The sequence below is a fragment of the Eulemur rufifrons genome, chromosome 4 (genome assembly GCF_041146395.1).
Source record: "Eulemur rufifrons isolate Redbay chromosome 4, OSU_ERuf_1, whole genome shotgun sequence".
NCBI classification, from domain to species: Eukaryota; Metazoa; Chordata; class Mammalia; order Primates; family Lemuridae; genus Eulemur; species Eulemur rufifrons.
The window spans coordinates 54,671,322-54,695,935 of record NC_090986.1 but is presented as its reverse complement, the minus strand read 5'-3'; positions in this window follow the sequence as shown (position 1 = coordinate 54,695,935).

The following is a 24,614-nucleotide window of genomic DNA, read 5'->3' as shown; positions in this document are numbered from 1 at the left end:
ATTTCCTAAAATAAAAAAAATTAAAAATAAATAAATAAAAATAAAAAGAGTGTTGAGTTTTGTTTGGCAGGCATTTAATTAATTTGATCAGCTTGATTTTTTTGAGGTTTATTTTTCAGCTTTGTGAGGAAGAGTAAAAAGAACCTTTTGTTCTAGGACTAGGTGAGCACTACATCCAATTCGTGGCCTTTCTGGAATCTCAGCTGAGTGTTGTATATATTCACCAGTGTTTCTACACCCTGCTTGTTCATATCATGAATTCTCTCAACTCTGTGAGATCTCAAAATTCTACAGGTTACACTTCCTTGGTAGTTAATCCTTTCCTGCTAATTATTCTTTGTCCTCATTGAATCTCATTTTATGCATGTGTACCTTAGAGTTAAGACCAGGCCTGATGAGAAGCCAATGCAGATTTCTAGAGCTATTACTCCATTTCACGGCTTCTCATGTTCCAGCTCTCTCGCTTTTTTGAACTCCTATCTCTGTGTCCTCAGCTCAGCAAGACTGCAAAGCTGATTGGGTTCACTCTTTCGTATTAGGGATGCAGTACATGCTCTCAGGTTAAGAAGGAAAAAAAGGTGATTACAGTTCATCTCATTTGTTTTCTCATGCAACACAGACATATGCTGCCTTTTTTTAAATATATAAAGAACTAGTTTAATATTAGTTATTCCATCATGGCCAAAATTAAATATTTTGTTCAACATATTCTAATTACCTCTCTTTCCAATTATTTGAGGGTTAGAGCTTTGGTTCTAATGCTTTTATTTATTTACTTTTAATACCTAACATAGTAATTGTCATATAGCCTGAGGCTCTGCAAATGAAAATATTAGTATTTATCTTTGAAAATAGCCTGGGTTAAAGGTATAGATTTCTATATCACCTATACGTAAGTGTGTTTAAAGATAAACTCATACTCAATCTCCTTACTAAGAAGGTATTACTTCTCAACAATATGTTCAAAACATCTGGCAATATTACTAGGAAATAGGCTCTCTTTACTTAATTGTTGCTGATACTTTTTGTCTTTTTCTGATATGTATTTTTTGTTCTCTCCCTAATTGCCTCTGTGTTTTGCCTGATCAGCATTTTGCTCAATTACCACTGTGGCAATAAGAAGACTGATGCATCTAGTTTGCTTTGAGGCAGTAATAATATATTCCAGATTGGGTCCTAACTGAGATTAGATTCCTTTGTGGGCAGAAAATAAATGCCATGACACCATTCATGTGATTTTTAACAAATATTTTTCATGTTATAAGTGTTCAAATTGTACTATTAAAAATGTTAACATCTGCTCTTGTGTGGGCTATATCTTTACAGTTTTCTGTTTTGCTTCCATTTCAAGCCCTCCATTGTTCCATAAGGAAGGTATTGAATAGTTATGAATCTGTAATAAATTAAATTTTTTCTTTCCTTTACTACTTTGTGAATTCTGGAGTTGATAACTTCTGGGCATCATCAGGCATCCATGAATAGCTCTGCTTTCCCATATTTTTTTAAATATGTATGTATAAAAATGTATGTATAAAAATATGTATATACTTATATATACACATATGTTTATATAAGTATATATTATTAGTATATGTAAGTATTATAAAAATTATAAAAAATATATATATAGATAATTACCTCCATTTTTTCCAGTTAGATGTGATAAAACTTAACCTTTAAATCACATTTCCTAGAGCCATTTATTTTGCTTCATTTTTTCCTAACCCTGGCAGTATCAAATTTTCCTCTTTCCTTTACATTTATTGAATACACTCTTAGTTGTAGTGATAAGATCTGGAATCATATAGGCCTATCCTCACTTAGTAGCTGTACAATTCTAGGTAAATTACACAAACTTCCTATCCTTCAGAATTCTTACCTTTAAAAGAGTTCGTAGGACTACTATGAGAATTCAAAGTGCTTAAAATAGTCCTCAGGACATGGTGGGCTTTTAATAAATGCCATACAATATATAACGATGCTTCTGCAATTCTTTCTCAGCAATCAATTACAAAACAAAAGTTTAGCAGTGCCTGAGGCTTCAATAGTAACAGAGTTATCTTTGCATCAAGAAATCCTTGTTAGCCATACTTGCAGACATTTAAAAAATTTGTTTGCTTACCAGGGGTCCTTTGAAAATATTAATACAGCCTTTTATAACCGATAGGCCAATGTTTGGCAACTTGTAGAAACAGATTCCTAGATGAATTATTCATTTTCTCTATGTCAATACAATTATGCATTTGTTTATTGTCCATCATATTATTCGAAATATAAGTTCTAGAAATGATACCTGCTTTGTTTGCTTTTGTGTTCACTATGCCTCGCACCGTCTGTGGCACATACTGAGCACTCAATAAATACTAGTAATTAAAATGTAATCTACATATATAACTGTTTTATTGTTGATACATTAAAATGTTTAACTTTAGAATTGGTGATACTAATGATTTCTGAGGTTTTTTTAACCACAAGAGGTTATATAGACACTATACTATCTATAAACGTGACCTACATTATTCATAGTTTTGAATGTTGAGAAAATATATAGTATAATAAGAATAGTATTATTTTATTGGTATTGTTATTACTATTACAGTTGAAGATTGTGCTCCTGGTTCATTAATTTAAAAATAAAAAGACATAAGTAGAAAGGAAATAATCATCATGGTGAATGTATCCAAGGGGTAATTTTTGAGAATCATAGAGAAAATGAAGATCAGTTATAGATTCAAGCTCTGTTTCTATGACAGTATTGGTTCATTAGTCAATTCAGTTGAGACCATCAAAGAACTATGTGCATAATCATAGCCTCATCTACTGCTACTTGAAGATCAAATTAGTAAGTGATAATATAAAAGTCAAACCAGTGTGCCGATAATACATAATCCAGATTGACATACCCTTTGAGTGTTTCTGGAGAGGCATTTTAAAGGGGTTTCCAAAGCTAGAATTTCTTTTGAATGTTCTATGCTCTTTTTCATGGAACACAGTCAAGAAACAGACACAAAATAGGAAGGAAATGTGATCTGATTTTTCAAAATAATTGGAAAATATTTTTGTTTTGTTGCCATAGATTTATAGACAATCTTCTTCCTTTTTCCACGGGAGGAAGACTTAGGCTAATGGCTTGAAAACTGTTAGACCCCTCAGGTGGGTTTCGAGCCAACCAATCTCCTTCACAGTGACTTACAGTACATTCCAATTTTGTTGTTGGCAGTCATGTATGTGACTTGCCTTGCATAATGTTGCAGCAAATTGGGAAAATATCCAACAAAGCACCACTTTGAGATAAAATTGAATACCTGCAACACAATCAAATTTAAAAGAAAAAGAAATTGGCCATGGTTTGGAATGACATGAAAATAGACCAAAACATTGATTTAATATCTTGTAAGCACTGATGCACATTCTGTCATTTGCCAATAACTTTAAAATATCTTCAAAAATACATATGCTTTAAATTTAAATTTCCTCCTAATAAAATAAAAAATTAATGTGATGCCAAAATTGGACAGCTTAAAAGAAAACTCTGATATTAACGTGAGAGTAACCATAATTACATATGTATTTAAATATTTGTTTCATTTCCCTAATTTATTATTAACTACTTCCATTGCAATTCATGTTAGTTGTGACAAAAAAAAAAATTATTGTAGCTTTCATTCATTTTGAAAAGCAATCATTCTTCTATTATTCTCCCTCGAGCACCAAATTCTTAAGCAGATGATACAATGAACAATCATTTGGTTCAGTATTATCAGTCTCTAACATAGTTTATCTAATTTCCTTTTGACCTCCTATTTGGGTAAAAAATATACAACTATTTTTCTAGTTTGAAAGAACTCCATCTCTTATTATGACCTTTATTTTATTTGATTGAAATTATTTTTATTCTATCCACGTTGTTCCTTGAATTTCAGTTCAGATTGCTTCTTTGCCCATAAGGAATAGTGTGTCTTCTCCATAAGGAAATTAGTATCTAACTATAAAATATAGACAACTTTTTATTTTCTTTTGAATAAATAGGTTCTTAAACTTCACAACAGTTTTACATTTTTTCCTCCTTTTTCTCAAAACTTCTATGTTCTGAACTTTGTTAAATAGAAAATCACATGCATTATTTGCAATATATTAATCATTTTAAGGCTGAATATTTTCCTCTGAGCCAGTTTTCTCTTTTGTAATAAAAGCATATGGTTCACATATGCAAGTAGTTTCTTTCTATCTTTATCAAAATTCTATCTATTATTCAGAGGTGTTCAATCATAAAATATCTTGATTAGTAGCCTCTCTGCTATTTTGTTTCAAAAAAATAGAGTTAGTCAATTTTTGAGGTTCTCAAGTAAATGAATGGATTGCAAATATGGTAAAATTACCGTAATTGTTGTAACAATTATAATTGTTACATCAGGAGTCTCATATGTTTCATTACAATATACAAGAATTAATCAATAGTCTTAAATTCCCTTTCATTAATTCACAGAAGCCATACATAACATTCAAAATGCCAACCCTCCTGAATATTTTTAATAATTTTTTTATTTACTGCATCTTCTCTTTAATCATGAAATTGATAAGTCAGTTAGTTTACCTAATATTACAAAAAAAAATACTATGGCATAAAAGAGAATTGCTAAATTGTCTCTTTAGTGGCTTTCTTTTCATTTAATCTATTTCTTTCCAGTTTTTTAGACTTCACTCTGGCTATTTTATTCAAAACAGTTTATTAACTAGGAAAATGTGATTATGCAAACATATGGGCTTATTGTATGTATCATTAAGTGAAAACTATTGAACCAGTATTTCCAAAATATGTTCCATGAAATACTGGTTCTTCAGGATATTAATAAATGTCATTTGCAATCAAATTAGTACAATTTTCATTACTGCAGGAATTCTCACAGCCAAATATACATAGTCTCAAAACTAGTGCTACTCTGTGCCAAATTTCCTCAACATTTTTATCATAGATTATTTTTTCTAGGAACATCTTTTTGAATAAAATATCCCATGGAATAAAAACTAATCTAAGTAAACAGTAAAATGTCTCATGAGTAAAAGCTAATCTAAGTGAACAGATTTTCTTTTTTTACCCTATGCTACAGAAAAAGCAGAACCAATTATAGTAATTAGCTAACCTTCACTAGTATCCACACCCTTGGTTTGGTTACGATGCTTTGTTTAGTTTCTATCACCAAATTTCCTTTTCTCTAATATGTTCATCTTATAAGCCATCTCAAATCATTTTATATATAAGTATTCTGTTAGTTTCCTTTCCTGTCCCAAACAAGGAAACTTTATTTATCTTTATTTTGTGCTACAATATACCTGGTATATACATGTATTGCATGCACTTATCACATTAAATAAAATTTGTTAATCTTCTTGTCTGTTTTTTATACCAGAACTCTGAGTATTTTAGTATCAGGGTCTGGATCTTGTTTTCATTGTGTATGTCACAACAGCCTGAGGGATTAAAGTAAAAGTAAAGTTTCTAATATGTTTTTGCAGATAGTTTCTAATCGACATGTCTATATGAATCTCGTATCTTTTAAAGAATTGCTAGATTTTATTACCAATAATGCACAAGAATGCATTCCAGTGTCAGGTTCTGTATTTGAAGATGCATATTTATTTCCAGGCCAACTTTGACTCTCTACCTCAAACTTCATCGCCAGATGTTTCTAATTGACTATTGGTTACTTCCTTCAGTACGGTTTTTGTCTTTCAACTTTAAATTTGCATAGAAGGGGAACCAAAAACATGGTGATTACTGTACAGCAAATTAAGTTCTACAATAGTCTAATTAGAATAGTAAATTGTTCCATTCTTTCATTAGAATATTCCCATCACATCTAGAGAAAAACTGTACAAAACAAATGAGGCATTCAAAGTCTTACTTAATTCTATACTTCATTTTAGAAGCAGAAACTATATAGCTGAAAACAGTGAAATGCTGAATTTTTTCAAATGTAAAATGAACAATATAAAATGAAGAGATATGAAATTAAAATGTTTAAAAATTTAGCAACATTTTCAAACTATGAGCAAATAATCAATCCACAACATGCCTAAAGTTTGGGTAGTCTTTAAAATTTGAACTGTTTTGACCCATTTCTTATTCTTCTAAGGAGAACTTTTTTTTCTTTTTTTTGAGATAGAGTCTCACCCTGTCTCATGGGCTAGAGTGAAGTGGCTTCATCACAGCTCACTGCAACCTCAACTTCTGGGAGGAAGTGATTCTCCTGCCTAAGCCTCCCAAGTAGCTACAGGTGTGAGACACCACGCCCAGCTAATTTTGCTTCTATTTTTGTAGAGACAGGGGTCTGGCTCTTGTTTAGGCCGGTCGTGAACTCCTGGCCTCAAGCAATCCTCCCACCTAAGCCTCCCAGAGTGCTAGGATCACAGGCATGAGACACTGCACCCATCACGACATTGTGATTGAGCTTTTTCTGGTCTCCTAAATCTTTCATCTGGTTTGTGTCTTCTAAAACATTGTTCTTTTCTTCTTCTTTACCATTCTTCTTGCCCTTGAGATATTTTTGCTTTAAAAAAAAAAAATCTCATTCTTTTTGGTTTCTCAAAAGCAAAATTAGTGGTCAAGTCCTCTATCCCAACCAAGAAGTCAAAAGCCTCAATTATAGATACTTTGTGCCAATTTGCTTTCCAGAAATGCTGTACCAATTTACATTCTTATTAGCAGTGCCTGAGCGCTCTTATTACTTATTTCATAGTATGCTTGTCGTCAAGAATTGGTGAATCTAGATCCCTAGAAAAGGAGGGAATTTCAAATAAGGACTACCGCTTGAAAATATATTTATGGAGATGTTAGATTCATTCTCACTCCAAGACCCCACCTCAACTTTAATCTAACAACTGTCTCTCATCACTTAACCACTCCCTCTTTAGAAAAGACTAGACTGTGTTCTCTAGAAAGTGCAAAACAGAGGTTTTTGGATTGCATACATGAGGCAGAGTTAATGGAGAAGAAAATATATACTTAACTGAATGCTGAAACTACTAGCATGTTTCCTCCAACTGACCCACCTCCTGTAAGCACTGGGATGAATAAAAATCACACTTTTATTTCCAGCATAAAAGATACAAGGATATCAAAACACACTCAAAGAAGTCATCAAGCAGCCACAACTGAACACAGGCTGCAGAAAACTACTTAAAAGACAGGGGCCAAAATAAAAAAAAAACAACAATTAGAGGGAATAGACATATTCATAGCAAAGGAAAAAATATAAATAAAATAGAGTGTATAATAGATATAACTCTAAAGAGAGGTAATAGTAATTACTACCACCTAAACAAGAATGAAATATTCTTTTTTGAAAGAACAGAAATAGACCTCTTGGAAATAAAAAGTATGACAGCTGAAACGGACAAATCAATAAAAGGTTTGGTAAATAGAGTTGAGAAAACATCCCAGAAAATACAGTGAAAAACAAACAGAATATGGGAGAGTAAAGGTAAGGAAACATAGAGTACTTGCCAAAAAGTTTAATAGTGGCTGAGAGTTCCAGAAAGAGAGTCACAATAAAAAAGGAGAGTACCAGTGAAATAAAACAAGCACGTTTCCCAGCACTGGTGTATGTGAATTTACAGAGCACACGGTACTCTGCACACTAGAGACAAATGTACTACTCCCTACCAAGGCACGTTGCTATGAAATTGCAGAAAGCTGGGGATGCACTGAAATTCTACAAGCTTCCAGAGATTAAAATAGGTGGCATACAGATGTGATTATACACATTTATAAGTACTCAATCATGAAATTATTAATACTATGCTTTACATGCATTAGGGTGAGCCAGACATGATGCAAGTATGGTGTGGTGGAGACTGAGAGAGGAATAAAAGCTACAATGTCATCCTCCATGGTGGAAAGTTACAGTTAATGCCTCAAACACAAAAATTGAGAAGTAGAAAGGAAAACATGTTAATTTAGAGTATGATGTTTTAAAAAAGCAACAATGAATTAGCGGAGAGAGTTGATAATATTTGCTTAAGGGAGAAAGAGAGGAGAAGAACAGGAGACTACAATTTCTAGAACTCTGTAATTCTCTGTGTGAATGTATAATTTTTATTTTTAAAAAAGGATAAACAATAAAATAAATTCAGATTATATCTATGGCCATCTTGTTAGGTTGGTGCAAAAGTAATTGCGGTTTTGCACCCTGAATTTTAAACCAGTATAACTAGGCTCAAACACATCTTTATTAATCAAAATAGGAACCGTTACAATCAATGGTTTTTACAATCAATATTTTTGCCAACGAGAAATATGTTTGTTTATTCCTGTAGCATAAACATCCATACTTCAGGATTCCACAAACTCTTGGAAAGCATTTTCTGCATCCTGGTGGTTGTGGAAATGTTTTCCCTGCAAAAAGTTGTTGAGATGCTTGAAGAAGTGGTAGTCGGTTAGCCAGAGGTCAGGTGAATATGGCAGCTGAGACAAAACTCCGTAGCCCAATCTGTTCAAGTTTTGAAGCATTGGTTGTGCTACTGCTGTCGGGCATTGCTGTGGAGAAGAATTGGGCTCTTTCTGTTGACCAGCGCCAGCTGCAGGCGTTGCAGTTTTCAGTGCGTCTCATCAATTGGCGAGCACACTTCTCAGATGCAATGGTTTTGCCAGGATTCAGAAAGCTGTAGTGGATCAGACCAGCATCAGACCACCAAACAGTGACCAGGACTTTTTTTGGTGCCAGATTGGCTTTGGGAAGTGCTTTGGAGCTTCTTTTCAGTCCAGCCACTGAGCTGGCCATCACTAGTTGTCGTATAAAGTCCACTTTTCATTGCATATCACAATCTGATTGAGAAATGGATCGTAGTTGCATACAATAAGAGAAGATGACACTTCAAAACAATGATTTTTTTGATTTTCAGTCAGCTCATGAGTCACCCACTTATTGAGCTTTTTCACTTTTCCAATGTGCTTCAAATGCTAAATGACCGTAGAATGGTTGACATTGAATTCTTGTTTAGTTGTAAGAGGATCAGCTTCGATGATTGCTCTCAATTGGTCATTGTCAACTTCCGATGGCCGGCCACGCTGCTTCTCATCTTCAAGGCTCTCATGTCTTTTGCAAAACGTCTTGAGCAGCCACTGCACTGTACATTCCTTAGCAGTTCCTGGGCCAAATGCACTGTTGATGTTGCAAGTTGTCTCCGCTGCTTTATGACCCATTTTGATAAGAAAATCGCTCGAATTTGCTTTTTGTCTAACATCATTTCCATAGTCTAAAATAAATATAAAATAAACAGCAAGTAATAAGTCATTAGCAATAAAAAACATTAAGAAATGCACATTAAAATGATGTATAGCATAACCACATTTATTTAAGAATGTATTTTAATACCAAACAGCAAATTTCAACAATGATAAACTGCAATTACTTTTGTACCAACCTAATAATTCTGTATAGTGTTTTCAGTACAGGTACTACAAATGGGGAAAAACAAAAATGTGTAAAAATAAAGGAAATTTTTAATGACATATGCCTCATCCATATCATAAGACATTATGTAGTCATTAAACATTTCGAAGAGTTTTAGCAATATAAAATGTATATAAATTAATATCAAGTGAAAAAAACATGATGAAATGACCTATATTCAACATAGATTCACCTTGGCAAATAGCTGGGAAGAAATACATTAATATATGGTTACTTTTGCAAAGCAGAATTATGGTTCTTTATGTTTTTCTCTCTAAATTTTCTGTATTTTCAAAATATTATGTAATGAGCAAATTTATTTCATTTATAAGGTCTTAAAAGTTAAAAAAAACCTATGAAATTGTGACTACAGATTTATTAAGGTTGTATAATGTTCACTAAATTTTCAAATTTGATCAAAACCAGGAATAGTAATTTGAATTTATGAACCTAATGTAAATGGTACTATGCTTATTATTTTTCCTACTTAGTGTAAATGAAAAAGTTTTCCAGGTTAATAGAAAGTTTATAGCTTTCCACAGGAATAGATTTTTGGGTGAGGGGTTATAGCTTGCCAATAGGAACCTCTCTTACATATAGTAATGCTGTTATTGTTATTGATTTTTATATAGTCAGAAAGAGTTACTTTTTTTACTACTTCTAAAGGTAATTTATAACTCTTTCTTTCACGTTTTTCAATGCACAAAAAGGTGAGGGTATAATTTTCTGAAAATGTATTTTCCAGTTATAAATCTGATTTGAACGTTAGAATGCATATATTCATGTACTTGCTAAGCCAAAGTTGTAATAAGAATGCACAAAAGAAACACATATAATTTATGGCTACATGATGCCACAATTTTAAGAAGAAATTTGACAAGCAACCAATCAGCAATCTCTGGTCTGTTCGAATTGTGTCACTGAGTTACTTCCCTGATGTTTTAACTGAATTGACTAAATGAGGTCATATAGATATTGTCCTAACATTGGCAGCTTGCATTGGCTATGGCACTATTTAGTAAAGATATGTTTCCAGGCACTAAAAATGCTGAACCTTTTGCAGTTCCCTGTGTACCAAACAAATATATCATCAGTAAGTCCTTCCCGAGGATGGATGCCAGCTCTGTGATAGGCACAGCAGGGACTCAGAAAAAGGGGTTTATGTAGCCCTCTAGGTGCAGCCCTGACATTTGAATAATATGTAATACAGGGAAATCCATGCTATGTTAAGTGTAGAAATTTGTGATAGATGTCACATAAATGCTGTGGGAGAGAAATTGCGAGTAGTCAGGGAAGGTCATATATTCCAGAACAGCATTTTGACACAGACAAGTTTCTTCTGAATTTCTATCAAAATTCTAAAGGGATAATTATGTTTCTACTGCATAATGTGTTATCTTTCATAGCTATGTATATATAAGAAGAATGCATATTTCATGCCGAGATTTGCTATTTTTTAAATGAACAAAGCTGAAATATAGAGCTTAAACACATAAACCTACAATGATAATATTGCTGACTAAAATAAAATTGTAAAATACCTATATATGCACGGTACACAAATCTTTCACTTATTTGGTTGTCACAAGGAACTCATGATAAAAAAATCTGTAGTCTTATGGTATATCACAAGGATCATTTAAATGTGTATTTCTTCTTGCCATGTGACTTTACTAATTTATTTCAAAAGCATTTATCCGATGTGTCATTTCTCTAGGGAGTAATTGAAAGCAAAATTATTAAAAGTAATAATCAATTATCTTATTTGTTTTGCTTAACTGAACTTGTTATAGTCATATTGAATATTTTTGGTAGAGCCTTTGATTGAAATTTTTTTCCCTTTCTGCTTCTCTCACTCAACTTAATTCAGTGAACGTAGTAAAAGATCTAACTGTCCTTCTCTGGTAGAATGTCATGCTGTCAACAAAACTAGCACTAAGTCCAAAGGAAAAAAAATTATTTTGATTGTGTGACTGACTTGTTCATTGGAAATAAATGACTTTCCTTGTCATGCAAGGATCATGTTAATATGCACTGTGACACTTTTTACAGTATTGTTGCTACTTAGAGATAAAAAGCACAATTCAGAAACTTAGGAAAAATCATCTGCTATGTTGCCTTTCCACAAAGGTCACTGATGGAAACATTAGAGATGGTGAGTAGGTCATTTTACTTCTGTTAATATGTCTGTATAGATATAATCAATTCTTCTGAAGCTGTAATTCTCTCTCATACCATCAATTTTTATCCAGGTTGAAATAATGCAACTAGAAAAGAAATAACTAAAAGTTGTTTCTATAACTAGACAACAAGAGATATTATACTTCCAAAGCTATGAGTAGAAATAAGTATTATAAGTAGAATTTATAAAAGTGGGCATTCTTTTTTCCTTTTAAATAATTTAAAATATTTAATGTTTAGACATAATATCAGAATTCCCCCATTACAGAGCTATTTCCTCCATTAGAGAGTTTTCCTTCAGATATGTCAACATTCTTTTAATGAATATTTATTGAACATCTACTGTATGTGAAGCACTGTCATATAATTTTAAGAGATAGTTATTTTTATGTAGTTCTCATGCAAACTTCCCGTGGTTGGGATGTTTTTAAGATACACCACCCAAGAGAATATTGGCATGCCATTAGCTGAAGGCAAGGACTATAGATAGGGCTGTGATTTGGGTGGGCTTTAGTTCCAGGCTGCAAGTTGAGCTCAAGATTTCTCCACATATTTTTTTGCTGGAGCCCAAGCTAAAGAGGAAAGTTTACCTGTAGCATGCTTTTCTTATGACAGCTGAGGTAACCTAAGCAAGCACACATAAGGCCCCTGAGTGTGTCATACTCTCAATCCTTTGGCCAAAGCAATCATATGAACAAGCCTAACATCAAGGACTGAGTATATATTCCACTCACTGTGGGAGTGGGAGGGAAAAGATATTTGCCAAAAAATAATTCAAATTTTCAAGGGGAAAATACATGTGCCACTGAAGAGGAAAAGTTGAGGGTGACTTCTCAGAAAAGATGGCAAAAGTTTTTAAAAAACCTGCCCCCACTTTTTCCAGGAAATTATATAATGATAAAAATGTAAGTTTGCCATCGTACATGTTGCTTACTCCCCTCTGATGCCTCACTCATGCATACCTCATTCTCCCACATTACCAGCATTTGCAGTTTAGTCACGTTTTTAATTTCTTTCCTAAATTCGTATACATGTATACTGACCATCATTGATAGAATCAAGGTTCCCAATACCACAATGGTTAGTGTGAGTAGAAGGGAGGTCAGAGGATACGTAGAGCTGATGGTACAGAAGAGTGATTATTTTATAGGCTTTAATTGTAAATAGCTGTATTATGGGATACTAAGAAATGAAAGGGGATGTAGGCGGGACAAAAATTGGTTCCCAAGAGAAGTCTCTCATAGTTTCATTCTCTCATAAATTCCAAGTGGGAACCATTGGGTGGTATAACTAACCACTGAATGCTGCTCTCTTAACTACAGCAGAAAAACTAACAGAAACTGTTAACACAGAATATTTACATACAACATTTTTTTTAAAACCCTGCATTTTGAAGTAATTTAAGTCAAAAAAATAAATAAAAATGAGAAAGAAAACCTAATTTGATGCCTGGTCAGGAAAAGAATAGGTTTCAGTAAGTATTGCAAAGTAACATCCAACATAACATTGAAAATGTGGGAAGAAGAAATTATTCTAAGTAGATGAGAAGAATAAATATGTAATGTTCCATATTTTGGTTATATCACTACTTGACTATCCACTCTCCTACTGATGGCTATATGGGTTATTTTCAGTTTGGGTTATTACAAATGAGACTGTTTTAAACATTCTTTTACAAGTCTTCTTGTGGACATATATTTTCATTTCTCTTGGAATGAAATTTCTGGCTAATGGGTTAACATACGCTGAAATTCATGAGAAGCTGTGAAACAATTCTCAAAGTGGTTTTACCATTTCAGACCCTTACTGGTAATATGTGGAATTTCCAGTTGCTTCACACCCTTGCCTTCATTTAGTTGTATTATACTTTTTCATTTTAGCCATTCTAATGTGTGTGTTATGCATAGTACTTTGAATTTGTGTAGTTTTAATTTGTATGTCTCGAATGGTTAATAATGAAAACTTTCCCCAAGTGTTTATTGGACATTTGAAGTGTCTGTTCAAGTCTTTCCCTAATTTTTATTGAGTTCCTTATCTTATTGTTGTTGTTTTTTAGATCTATAAGTATTCTGGATTCAAGACTACTGACAGATACAATTACTACAAATAATTTTTCCAGTATTGTAGCTTTCATTTTCTTAGTAGTATCTTTTAATGAAAAGAAAGTTTTAGATTTTGTTTTAGATTGATGAAGCTTCATTTACCACTTATTTTTCCTTCATAGTTAGTGGATTTTCTGCCCAATTAAATGTTATTTTTCTACTCCCCAAAACAGAAAGTTATTGTCTTATGTTTTCTTTGAAGAGAGGTTTTTAGCTCTGAGTCTGATAGAAATCGAACATTCTATTTCTAATTTGAGAATGGGTGTTTAGTTTTATTAAATGTTTTTTCTGAATCTATAGTCTAAGAGGTCATGATGATTAAATGTGATATGGTATCCTAGATGGAATCCTGGAAACTGAAAATGATATTAAGGAAAAACTAAGGAAAAAATGAATAAAGTATAAATTTTAGTTAATAGTAATAATGCATCAAATTAATTCATTCATTGTGACATATGTACCACAATGTACAGGTAAGAAAAAGTAAGGTAATAATAGAGGAAACCAGGTGTCAGCTATATGGGAACTTTATGTACTATATTTGCAATTTCTCTGTAAATCTAAAATTATTCAAAAATAAGATTTTTATTTTAAAAAATGTAAGCTCATTGAAGCTTCATATTACCTTCTTGACCTTTTAATTTTCCTTATGGAAACTGCAGTAGTCAGTATTTTTTATAGCATTGCTAAATATGTAAGTATTAACATTTAGTTTCTTAACACAGAGAAATTGTAAGAAAGGTAAATTTCTTTCTCTACATTGGAATATCTTAGGCTACTCTAAAATCATCTAGCATGCTGTAAGGTGAAATTTACTAAATAGGCCATGGCTATCCAGAGTAATTCCTTTATTTATTTATTATGATTTTTTTAAAGATATGTAACCCTAAAAGTGAGCAATTTACACTAATTATCAAGAGAATTAGTCCCATTAACTGTATCAACTGCAAAATGGATTTAACTAATCAAAATGAAAGTGCAATAAAAATGCAAGCCATACCATAGCAAATTTCCCAGTGTCTTGTTTACTAAAGCCTTCACTGCTTGTGGCAAACTGCAAAGCAATTAAGGACCATAGATGCTCAGATGTAACATGGTGGTGAATACCAATAGAGTCACAAGTCTACAGAGCAGGAAGCAACATTAAGAAAATGCATATGAAAATCCACACTTCTGATGTCAAAGTCTCTTTCCAATTTACTTCCCTGATTTCTGAATTCCTACTGATTCCTTCTGTTCTGTGGTCACTAATCCCTTAGGTTCCACAATGTAATAGTGGCCTCTCCCACATAAGTCTGGGTATGTTTTCTTAAAGACATAATACAAGTACAACTAAAAATCTAACTTTTATTCAAACTTCTTTGCTGCAAGAGTAATAACCTCCAATCTTGAGGAAAGTCACTTTGTGACTGAGGTGTTAAGGTCATCTCCTTGGCTATGATAGTGAACCAGGGTGGAACTGAGAAGTCTTTGAGGGTCACATGCAGACACAAATAAGAAAGTAAAGTATATGAATATGTATATAAATAACCCCTTGTGAATTTATGAATAAATTATAGGAAGTTAGACTAATGTCTTCAAAATGACCTTATTGACACTTCTAGTCTAAAAATAATATCAACTCTCTTCATCTGACTTACAGAAAATGTCTTTTAGAAAGCCTCAAGCTAGGAACAGTTCCAGTGGTCATGATTTTCCTTAGCCATCTTGGTGTGTATGCCTCTAGCCAGCTCTGAACATGAATACTTCAGTCTACGTTTGCAATAAGTTTTATTGGTGGTCTGTTAGTACTTTCTATGCACATGCATTGGTATACCATTTGAAGCCATAAAATCCCTAAATTCCAAAGAATTTACATCCTCTTGTAAATTTTTTATGCATATTAAAATATTTAAAAATGGTAGTGTGCTAATAATTCTCTCCATTTTTATGTCATTCCATGCACTAACATTCACTTGAACTTTCTCTTCTTAAAAGCGGTCTCAATGGTGATGTCAGAGTGTATGTACAGAACTGTTTTCACTTTTTTTTTTTCTAATTATATTACCATTCTTAGCTCGAAATCAGCCTGGTTTTCCAGATTTTTCCATCTTCATAATAATTGCTATTGTATGTCATGTCATCTCTTTTAAAGCTCTTCCTCAATAGTGACTTAACTGGCATGTTTCACTGATGGTTTATCTTTGTCTTCTGAGATGAGTCTATGAGCTTGTTATTTCAGGTCCCCTGTCTCAGTAAAATCTGCCAGCATTTGTAATATAGCCTTCACATATGTATAAAATGAACTTGCATTTTTCAAAACTACCAATCAACAGCATAGCTTAAATATCTCAATTAAACTCTGTGTATTAGTCAACTCTAACTCCTGGTCAGCTCAACAAGTTTCCATTTAAAAAATAAATTTTAAATGGGGCCAAATAACCTATATTAGCTATTAACTGAATCAAAACATTACATATAATCACACTTGGAAAATAAGAGTGAGTATAAGGCTAATTCAAAGTGGCTGATAATCAAAGGATAATTTATATTTGGTTATATACATCTTTGTCAACATTTCATAGAATCACAAAATGTCAGATTTAGAGAAGAACTAATATGTAAAGTGATCCAGCCACCCACTGAATGTTTGCATTTCTACAATCCCTGGGCAAATAATATCTAAAGCTATACTGAATTTGGCTCCTGGGGATTCTCACTCAACGCAGTTGTTTCCAGGCCCAATCTTATGAAATGATCTTAACAAAGTGCACAGGGCATTGCCCTATGGGTCTAAAATCCTTTATCTGAAATTCTTGAAGCAATTTGTGCCTTAGATTTCTCAGTTGTTAGGATTTTAGAAACATATCCAGTGAGATCTGGGGCAGTAATCACAGTCAAATATTTCTATATCACATGCGTATACTCATAATAAACGTCATAAAGAACATAAACATCCTCACATCAGTTCAAATCAGGTTTTGCTGCCAAACAATTCCATGTCAGGTCAGATTGTATGATCAAGTAAATTATTTAAAAAGTTTCTGTTTTCTGAGCTTTATGGATTTCAAAATTGCAAAATTCTGGATTATTATTTTTGTTTATCCTCTTTGTGTTAAATATTATTGTGCAATAAAAATTTTGAATAAATCATTAAATTTTGGTGAGTATGTGGAAATACCTTATTGCTGAATATCTACAGGCATCAAGAATTATGGATTTTTTTCAAAGGCTTGTAGAAAGATCACAATTAACATTCAACCAATTCTCCTCATACAAGTAAAAGCCATGAAGCCAGACATAGGGTGAAGGAACAAGGACAGTATAAATCTCTATGCACTAGGTAAAAGACTTTGTTGTTGTTGATGTGTTAGTCCATTTTGCATTGTTAGAAAGGAAATACCTGAGGCTGGGTAGTTTAGAAGAAAGAAGGTGTATTTAGCTCATGGCTCTGCAAGCTGTATGAGAAGCATGGCATCAGCATCTCCTTCTGGTAAGGGCTTCAGGAAGCTTCTAATCAAGGTGAAAGGTGATCGGGGAACAGGCTTGTCACATGGCAAGTGAAAGAGCAAGAGAGCCAGGAGGTGGTGCCAGGCTCCTTTAACTAATGAACTAATAAAGGGAGAGAACTCACTCATTGTCACAGGGAGGGCACCAAGCATTCATGAGGGATCCACCCCCATGACTCAAACACCTCCCTCTAGGCAGACCCCACCACCACTGGGGACTGAATTTCAACATGAGATTTGGAGGGGCCAAACATATAAACCATAACCTTGATTATATTTCACAGTATTGTACAGTATTGTATATTTATAAATTAAAAATAGCTCTAATTGTACATTTTATACATTGCAAAGCACACAAAATAGAAATTAAAAGCAATGAAAACAACATAAATCCATATAAAAGTTTAATATCTTTCAACACTCCAATGAGTCATGTTGAGTACTCTGTGTGAGTCGAATCCCTTTGGAACCTGCTGCAAAAATTTATGCATATTCCATATCCTCTGTCCCACGGCTCAAACCTAAACTCCCAGGATGGGAAACATAACAGCAGAATGCTATTTCCTAAACTGTGGGTATGTGACACTGGTGACACAAGAGGTAATATTTTAGGAATATATTTTATTTAATAATTAATTAATAATTTAAATTTATTTAATAGTATTTTTATTTAAAAACCTCCATTGACTTTATTTTAATATTTATTTAAAAGAATTATAATTAACACATTAAACTCTGATGTTATTGACATCTTTGCTTATGTTAAAGATATGTTTTGGAAAACTGAATCAATATAAAGAAAAAATACTATTTTTTAAAATAAAATTACAGGTGTTTTGTGGCCATAGTAAAGTTTGAAATGATGGTATGTGAATGACTGAGAATTGGGAAACAAAATCTAGTGGCTAAGAATGTAAATCCTAGAGTCGGTCTGCCTAGGTTTGTTGATTGCCTGAGATAACGTATGAAAAGTAGCTAGTGCGGTGCCTGACCCAAAGTAAAAGTCCAGTGAATGCTAGTGCTATATGAAAATATAATAATCATCTCTCCAGATCATCCCTCTCCTCAACTCATTAGCCGTAAGGCCAGAGACATAGGCAAGTAGCATATAAACAACCTTTGCAAAGGGTTACAACCTATGCACTAGGCTTATCTTCATCCAGTCAGCAAACACCAGTGTAGTGTTCTGACTACATTTTTAAAAGCAAGAACATAGTTTCCTATTCAGTGAGTTATAATGATTATGCTACTAAGAGTCAACTAAAATACATAAACATACATGTATGGGCAACAAGTTATTTGTGAATAAGAATTCACCATTTCTAGGTACTTGTTTTTGTTTTACTTTATTATATTTTATTGAAGCTGTTTTTGGGAGAGGAGTTAGCTTTATATTATCCCCATCAACCTTCAACTGATGTAATTTAGACAAGCAAACAAAAAATAAAGACAAAAAATGGATAATTCCTAAAATAACCATCACACATTGTGAAATAAGATATTCCCATTTTTTTAAAGAACAAAGAAAAGAAATGGGCATCTTTGAGCCTCATGGCATGGGCATTTTCCGGGATAGGAAATAAAAAATATGACAACTCTAAGCCTTTAAATCAAATGTCTACAACCTAACTAGCACTGGATAATGTATAATTCCTAAAGCAAAATGCTAAGATTTGCTTGAGGACCATAAACCAACTTTATTCCAAAAATTGATTTTCAATCATTCTTAAGATAAAAATAACTTTATGTAAAGATAAAAATAAATGTCTGTGGGTATTTTAAACACATTTCTCAAGAATTAATCAGAATGTTAAGAGACTATGCTAATTCTCTTATAACTCATTAAAAATATTCAACTGAGATTGACCTAGGTTCCCGTTAGGAATTAACTTTGAAAGACATGCAACAACCCCCTTACCTTTGCAAGCTCAGTCACCTTTGAGAACCTAAGCAGGGCTTGGTTAGATTGTACCAAGTTTTCTTTGCATGTGAACTCTCTACCCTCATAAAATCTGCTAGCTCTGGCTCCCACCAAACACAGATATAGGAGTCATATCATTTATTTTAATCTAGGCTATATTTGTTTAGGTGCCTATTATGTACTTTGCTTTTTTTTCCTTTCTTTTTTGTTTTTATTTTTTTGAGATTGCTCTATAAAAATTATGACTCCATAATGTTGTTGGTAATATTAAAGATAAAGTTCTTATAAGGAGGCAGGGGATGGTATTGCTCTTCTCTTCCTCCCTCAGCTATCACAGACATTGGCATCTGAGTACGACAGTGATGGGTAAGCTTACCATGGCGCTGGGCCCTGCTAAGGTAGGTCGCCACGGAACAGCTCAGACTTCCAGATCATCCCCCATCCTCTGGGCTCTGGTCTTCATTGAACTCTTTACGGTGTTTTTTCTGCCCCTCATCTTATCTGCTTCCCATTTACTCAAAACTATTTCTTTGTGCTCTCTAAAACTCCAAGTCATATGTTAACAGAATCACCTTTACTTAAATCACTTCCATGAAATTTCTCTCCACTTTCTTGCTCCAATTAAAACCCGGCTCTCCCCTAAAACACTACTTCCCCGAAGTTTCTGTTTTCTTCTCACACGCCTCATTGCCTGGAATCCAGAGGTACAAGATGGTTCTTATTTCTCTAGACATGTTCTCACTCAGGGCCTTGGAAATTGCTGTTTCTTTTACCTGTAATGCTTCCCTGATCTTCACCTCCCATATCCACACAGCTAAGTCCTTCACATCCTTCTGATGTCACCTTCTCAGTGAGCTTTGTCTGGGTCTCTATCTAAAACAACAACCTCTTTTATACACCTCACATCCCTCTCCCTGCTTTATTTTATCACCTTAAAATAACATGAGCCAGGTCAAGAAATAATGAGAGCCTGATACTTGCTGGATCTTATGCTACATATATTACACATATTATTTGATAGACATTTGGTCAGTGACAGCTGTGTGCCAGGCTCCCTGCTGTGTACCAGATGCAAAAAATAAATGAGATAAAGTCCTTAACTTCCTGAAGTTTGGAGATTAGTGATTTCACAACTTCCTACTGTGTTTCAGGCATTTTACATATAATCCCTGTAACCTGCAAAACAACTCTTACCTGATCTCCTTTCTTCAGCATTATCTCTTCTCTTTTCTCCATACTACCACAGGAATTGACCTAAAACATGAATCTGAATTCTCTCCTCTATTTAAAAACATAAAGTCTCTTCTTCTTGGAATGCCTTTTCTCCACCTCTGTACCTGGTCAGCTTCGACTCACTCAACATTCAAAGTGCAGTGTAGATTCATCTCAAGGTCTCAAGGTGGATGAGGCTCCTTTCTCTTTGCTTTGTTAGATGCCTTTAGTTTTAATCATATTACTTATCACTCCATCACACCACCATTGTTTGAGATTTTATGGCATGTTTGAGCTATGACTTTTCTTTCTGGTTTCCCTATCCAGTAATACCGATGTCATGAATGCTTGGTAAACAAATAAGCATATAGCACTCCTCTGAAAGCTTATTTCCATGGGGAGGAAAGGTAAGAGCTCATGGGACCCAGATATTGAGCTCAGATATGCAGGTGGAAGAACTCAGGAGATAAACATTTCCCTCTCTCCCGTGCTGAGCACTTCCGTTGCCACCACTACAGGCTACTTGGAAATAGATAGCTCAGAACATGAGGAGGGAGAAAGTGGATATGCCAATTAAAAAAAAAATAGTAAATGAGAGGAGAAAATGTTTGAAATCATAGAAATTTAGAGTGAGAAGAGACCAAAATAATCTAATTTCACAGATATTATGAACTCCATAGTACAGGGGAGGAACTCAGACTCAAAGAGATTAAGTGCCTGCTTCAATGTCACACAGCTGGTGCATTTTAGAACTCATTTAAATTCCCATCATTAGGAATTCTCTCACTATATGAACCTCCATTTAATTTCTGAGAAGTGAAAATGGTGTGGAAATCCATATGGGTGTCATGAAATGTGATACACTTTGAAACTATTTATGTTTTTATCGCCACCCATGCCACTCCTATGAGTCAGTCTAGCACTACAACATTCCACGTGCCTGAGCGGAATCGGGTTATTATTTCAGGTGTTCACATGTTCTGCTTTATCTGCTTTATCCTGTCAATCTCTCATCTGACCACTTGCCCTTGATCAAGTATATTTCCCCACTGCCATCACTTTCTTCAAGATTTCCTGTTGAGTTTTCATTCTTCCTCCTTTCACTTGATATGTTTTACCTTTATTTATTAATGCATTTCTTTGTGAGTTGTATTCTTCTTAAAAGCCATATTTAAATGGTAATGGGGGGCTATGGAGGCTTCCATACAATGTTTCTGTACTATGCTACTAGTGTCTCGGCTCCTGGTTCCAGTGATGCCACAGCCAAGGTAACTGCACTGAGTCACTTGTATTGCTCACATGTATTTGTCCTCAATAGGCCTTTGCCTGCTTATAGATTTACTTACAATGGGGTTTTGTGGGTCTCTTGAGCCCCTAACAGCCAGCATTTATGGTGAAAAAGAGCACCAGAAGGGAAAAACACAAATCTAAGAATAATCCCTTATCAGTTCCTAATATTGCAGTCTTGTTGGAATCTTTGAGACTGCAGTTTATTTCAAGGGAAGAGAAAGTCCATACAGGAAGCAGGCCAATTCACATCATGAAGGTATCCACAGATCCACTTGCAAGAGAGTATTTATGTGAAATACTGTTCTTTTTCCTCTCCTGTGACACACTCTTTCTAGAATCTATGTATGCCCATGGAGAGAATGCTTCATTCCCAGGAGGCCTCTTATCAGGGCTTCCTGTTCCATATGTCAACACCAACCAAAAAGAACATCAGCATTTAAACGTAGTCTTAGCCTTCACTGAGTGTCCCCAGGTTTTCTCTCCCTTAAGAATATTTCCTTCTTTTCTGCATAACTGCTGATGGGAATTCAAATGTGTGAAACCAATGAAGGGAGACTACTTCTGAGCCTATTCTTTATTAAATAAGGACCATATTATTACTACATAATGCATATTTAACATAGTAACAATTTTATTCAAGAAGTTTTTTTTATTGTATATTGACAAATTATAGTTGTATGCATTTATGGGGTACAAAGTGCTGTTATGATTTTTGAATATAATGTGGAATGATTAAATTAAGCTAATCAGCCTATCTATTGCCTCAAATATTTAACTTTTTTTGTGATGAGAACATTAGAGAGAAGTTTTAAAACCCCTTTAACACAGAAAATATGCTAGAGTCCCTGGTGACAAGCAACAATATTAATAGGAGAGGTTTTGTTAGCTTTCTGGGTATTTCTTCAACTGTAGGCAGTTGAAAATGCTTGAAAATGCTTACACCCTCTCACTTTATTCGTCTCTGGGGACTAGGCTCATTCTACTCTTAGTCTGATGCAATTTCACATGCTGTTCTCTCTTTTATAAATCATGCTCAAATTTGCATGACTTGAACACCAGTTGAAAATCAATTGCTCATGGATCAAAGAGATCTACCGTCTTTTTTTCTGTTTTCATGGAAAGAAAAGGTGTTTTTCACATATTTCATTGCACTTTAGAATATAGTGAGCTTCAAACTTTTCTATAATACCTTTGTTGTCATCTTCAGAATTACTCTGTATATTCTGAGCTTTCACGTATGTTTTATGGAAAAATAACAGGATCTCTCAAATGCGTCAGCTCCATATGCAATTCTAGGCTGCTTAAATTCTTGCTTCTATTTTTTCCAATTTTCTGCTGCGTTTCTTTTAAAGTGTAACTTTCCAGGAGGATTTAATTGGTCCATTTTTACTCCCTTTTGACATCATGTAATTATTAGTTTCCCTTGCAGGAAAAAAAGAAAAAAACAGACTCTTGTTGTTAAATATAAAATATTTCATCGTTGGACCTCTGTGAACACTTCAAATTGACCTTTTGTGTTATATGTATGGAGTCAGCACTGCGCAATATGGCTCCATGTAGTATTCTAATATTTTAAACATATCTTCTCCACTTGCTGCACCAGACAATCTTTTGCTTAACTTATGTACCTCCCCAAAGTTCTTGCTATCTTTATAGCAATGACCTTGAGGCCATATTCACTTCTGGCCAATTAAGCTGTAAATCAGAATTTATCACTAATAGTGGTGCAATTATAGGCTGCAGTGAAATTGCTCAGCAAAGAAAGATATCTGTATACATTTAAGTTTTATTTGCCAAAAAACAGACAAAATTAGAGCAACTGCAGCCTGCTATACTCCCTTGCCCACTTGAAGAAACCACAAAATCTATGTGGTATATTTATACTCCTTTCCCCTAAAAAAAAAAAAATTGTGCTTTATTCTATATTCTTTTCTATATCTTAAGTAAGATTGACTCAAAGATTAATTTTATTAGGCATAAGATGTAAACTTATAGGTATAATATTGAACTATATTTAACCATATAAAACACAAAACTTTGCTAGCTGATGGTGTTTAAAATTGTTGCACCTTCATTAATTATATTGACACTGCCAAAAGCACAGGTTTGAATGGCTAATTGCTTTTTCATTTGAAGGATGAAACAAGCAAGCTGTGTTGCATTTGGTCATGAGATGTTTTCATTTACATTTGCAATTTGTGTGAGCTCTCGTCAACGTAGGCACAAAATGTCAACTCTCCACAAGAAGGCCAGAAATCTAAGTGAACACAGGACAATTATGAGGAAATTGAGCACATTTTCACTTCTCTATATTTTAGAGAACAGAAGAACATATTTGGGAGTATAAATAAGTTGTAGCAAAGGTTGAGTATCATATTCACTGTGAATGAGATGTCTTCTGAAATTTCTTTGAAATAAGAGCTCCTATAAATCTGTGATTCACCATAATGTTGTTTGATATCAGCACTGTTTTGTGCATACTGTCAACCACTTAAGTATATGATTCAAGAACATATACCATGAATATATTTTTGCACTATTGATCATTTTATAACATGGAAGGATATTCATTTTTTAGTACGAAGAGTATCTGCACTTCCACTTAATCTTTTTTTGGAAACAGGGTCTCCCTCTGTTGCTGGGGTTAGAGTGCAAGGACCTCATCATAGCTCACTGCAACCTCAAAACTCCTGGGCTCAAGCGATCCTCCTGCCTCAGCCTCCTGAGTAGCTGGTTCCAGGGGTCCCCAACCTTTTTGATGCCAGGGACTGGTTGCATGGGAGACAATTTTTCTACAGATGGGAGTGGGGAGGGGAAGGCAGAGCTCAGGCAGTGGTGATGCCAGTGATGGAGAGAGGAGCAGCTGTAAATACAGATAAAGCTTTGCTCCCTGCCCACTACTAACCTCCTGCTATACACCCCACCACTCCCCTTCCTGAGTTTCATGGAAGACAATTTTTCCATGGGT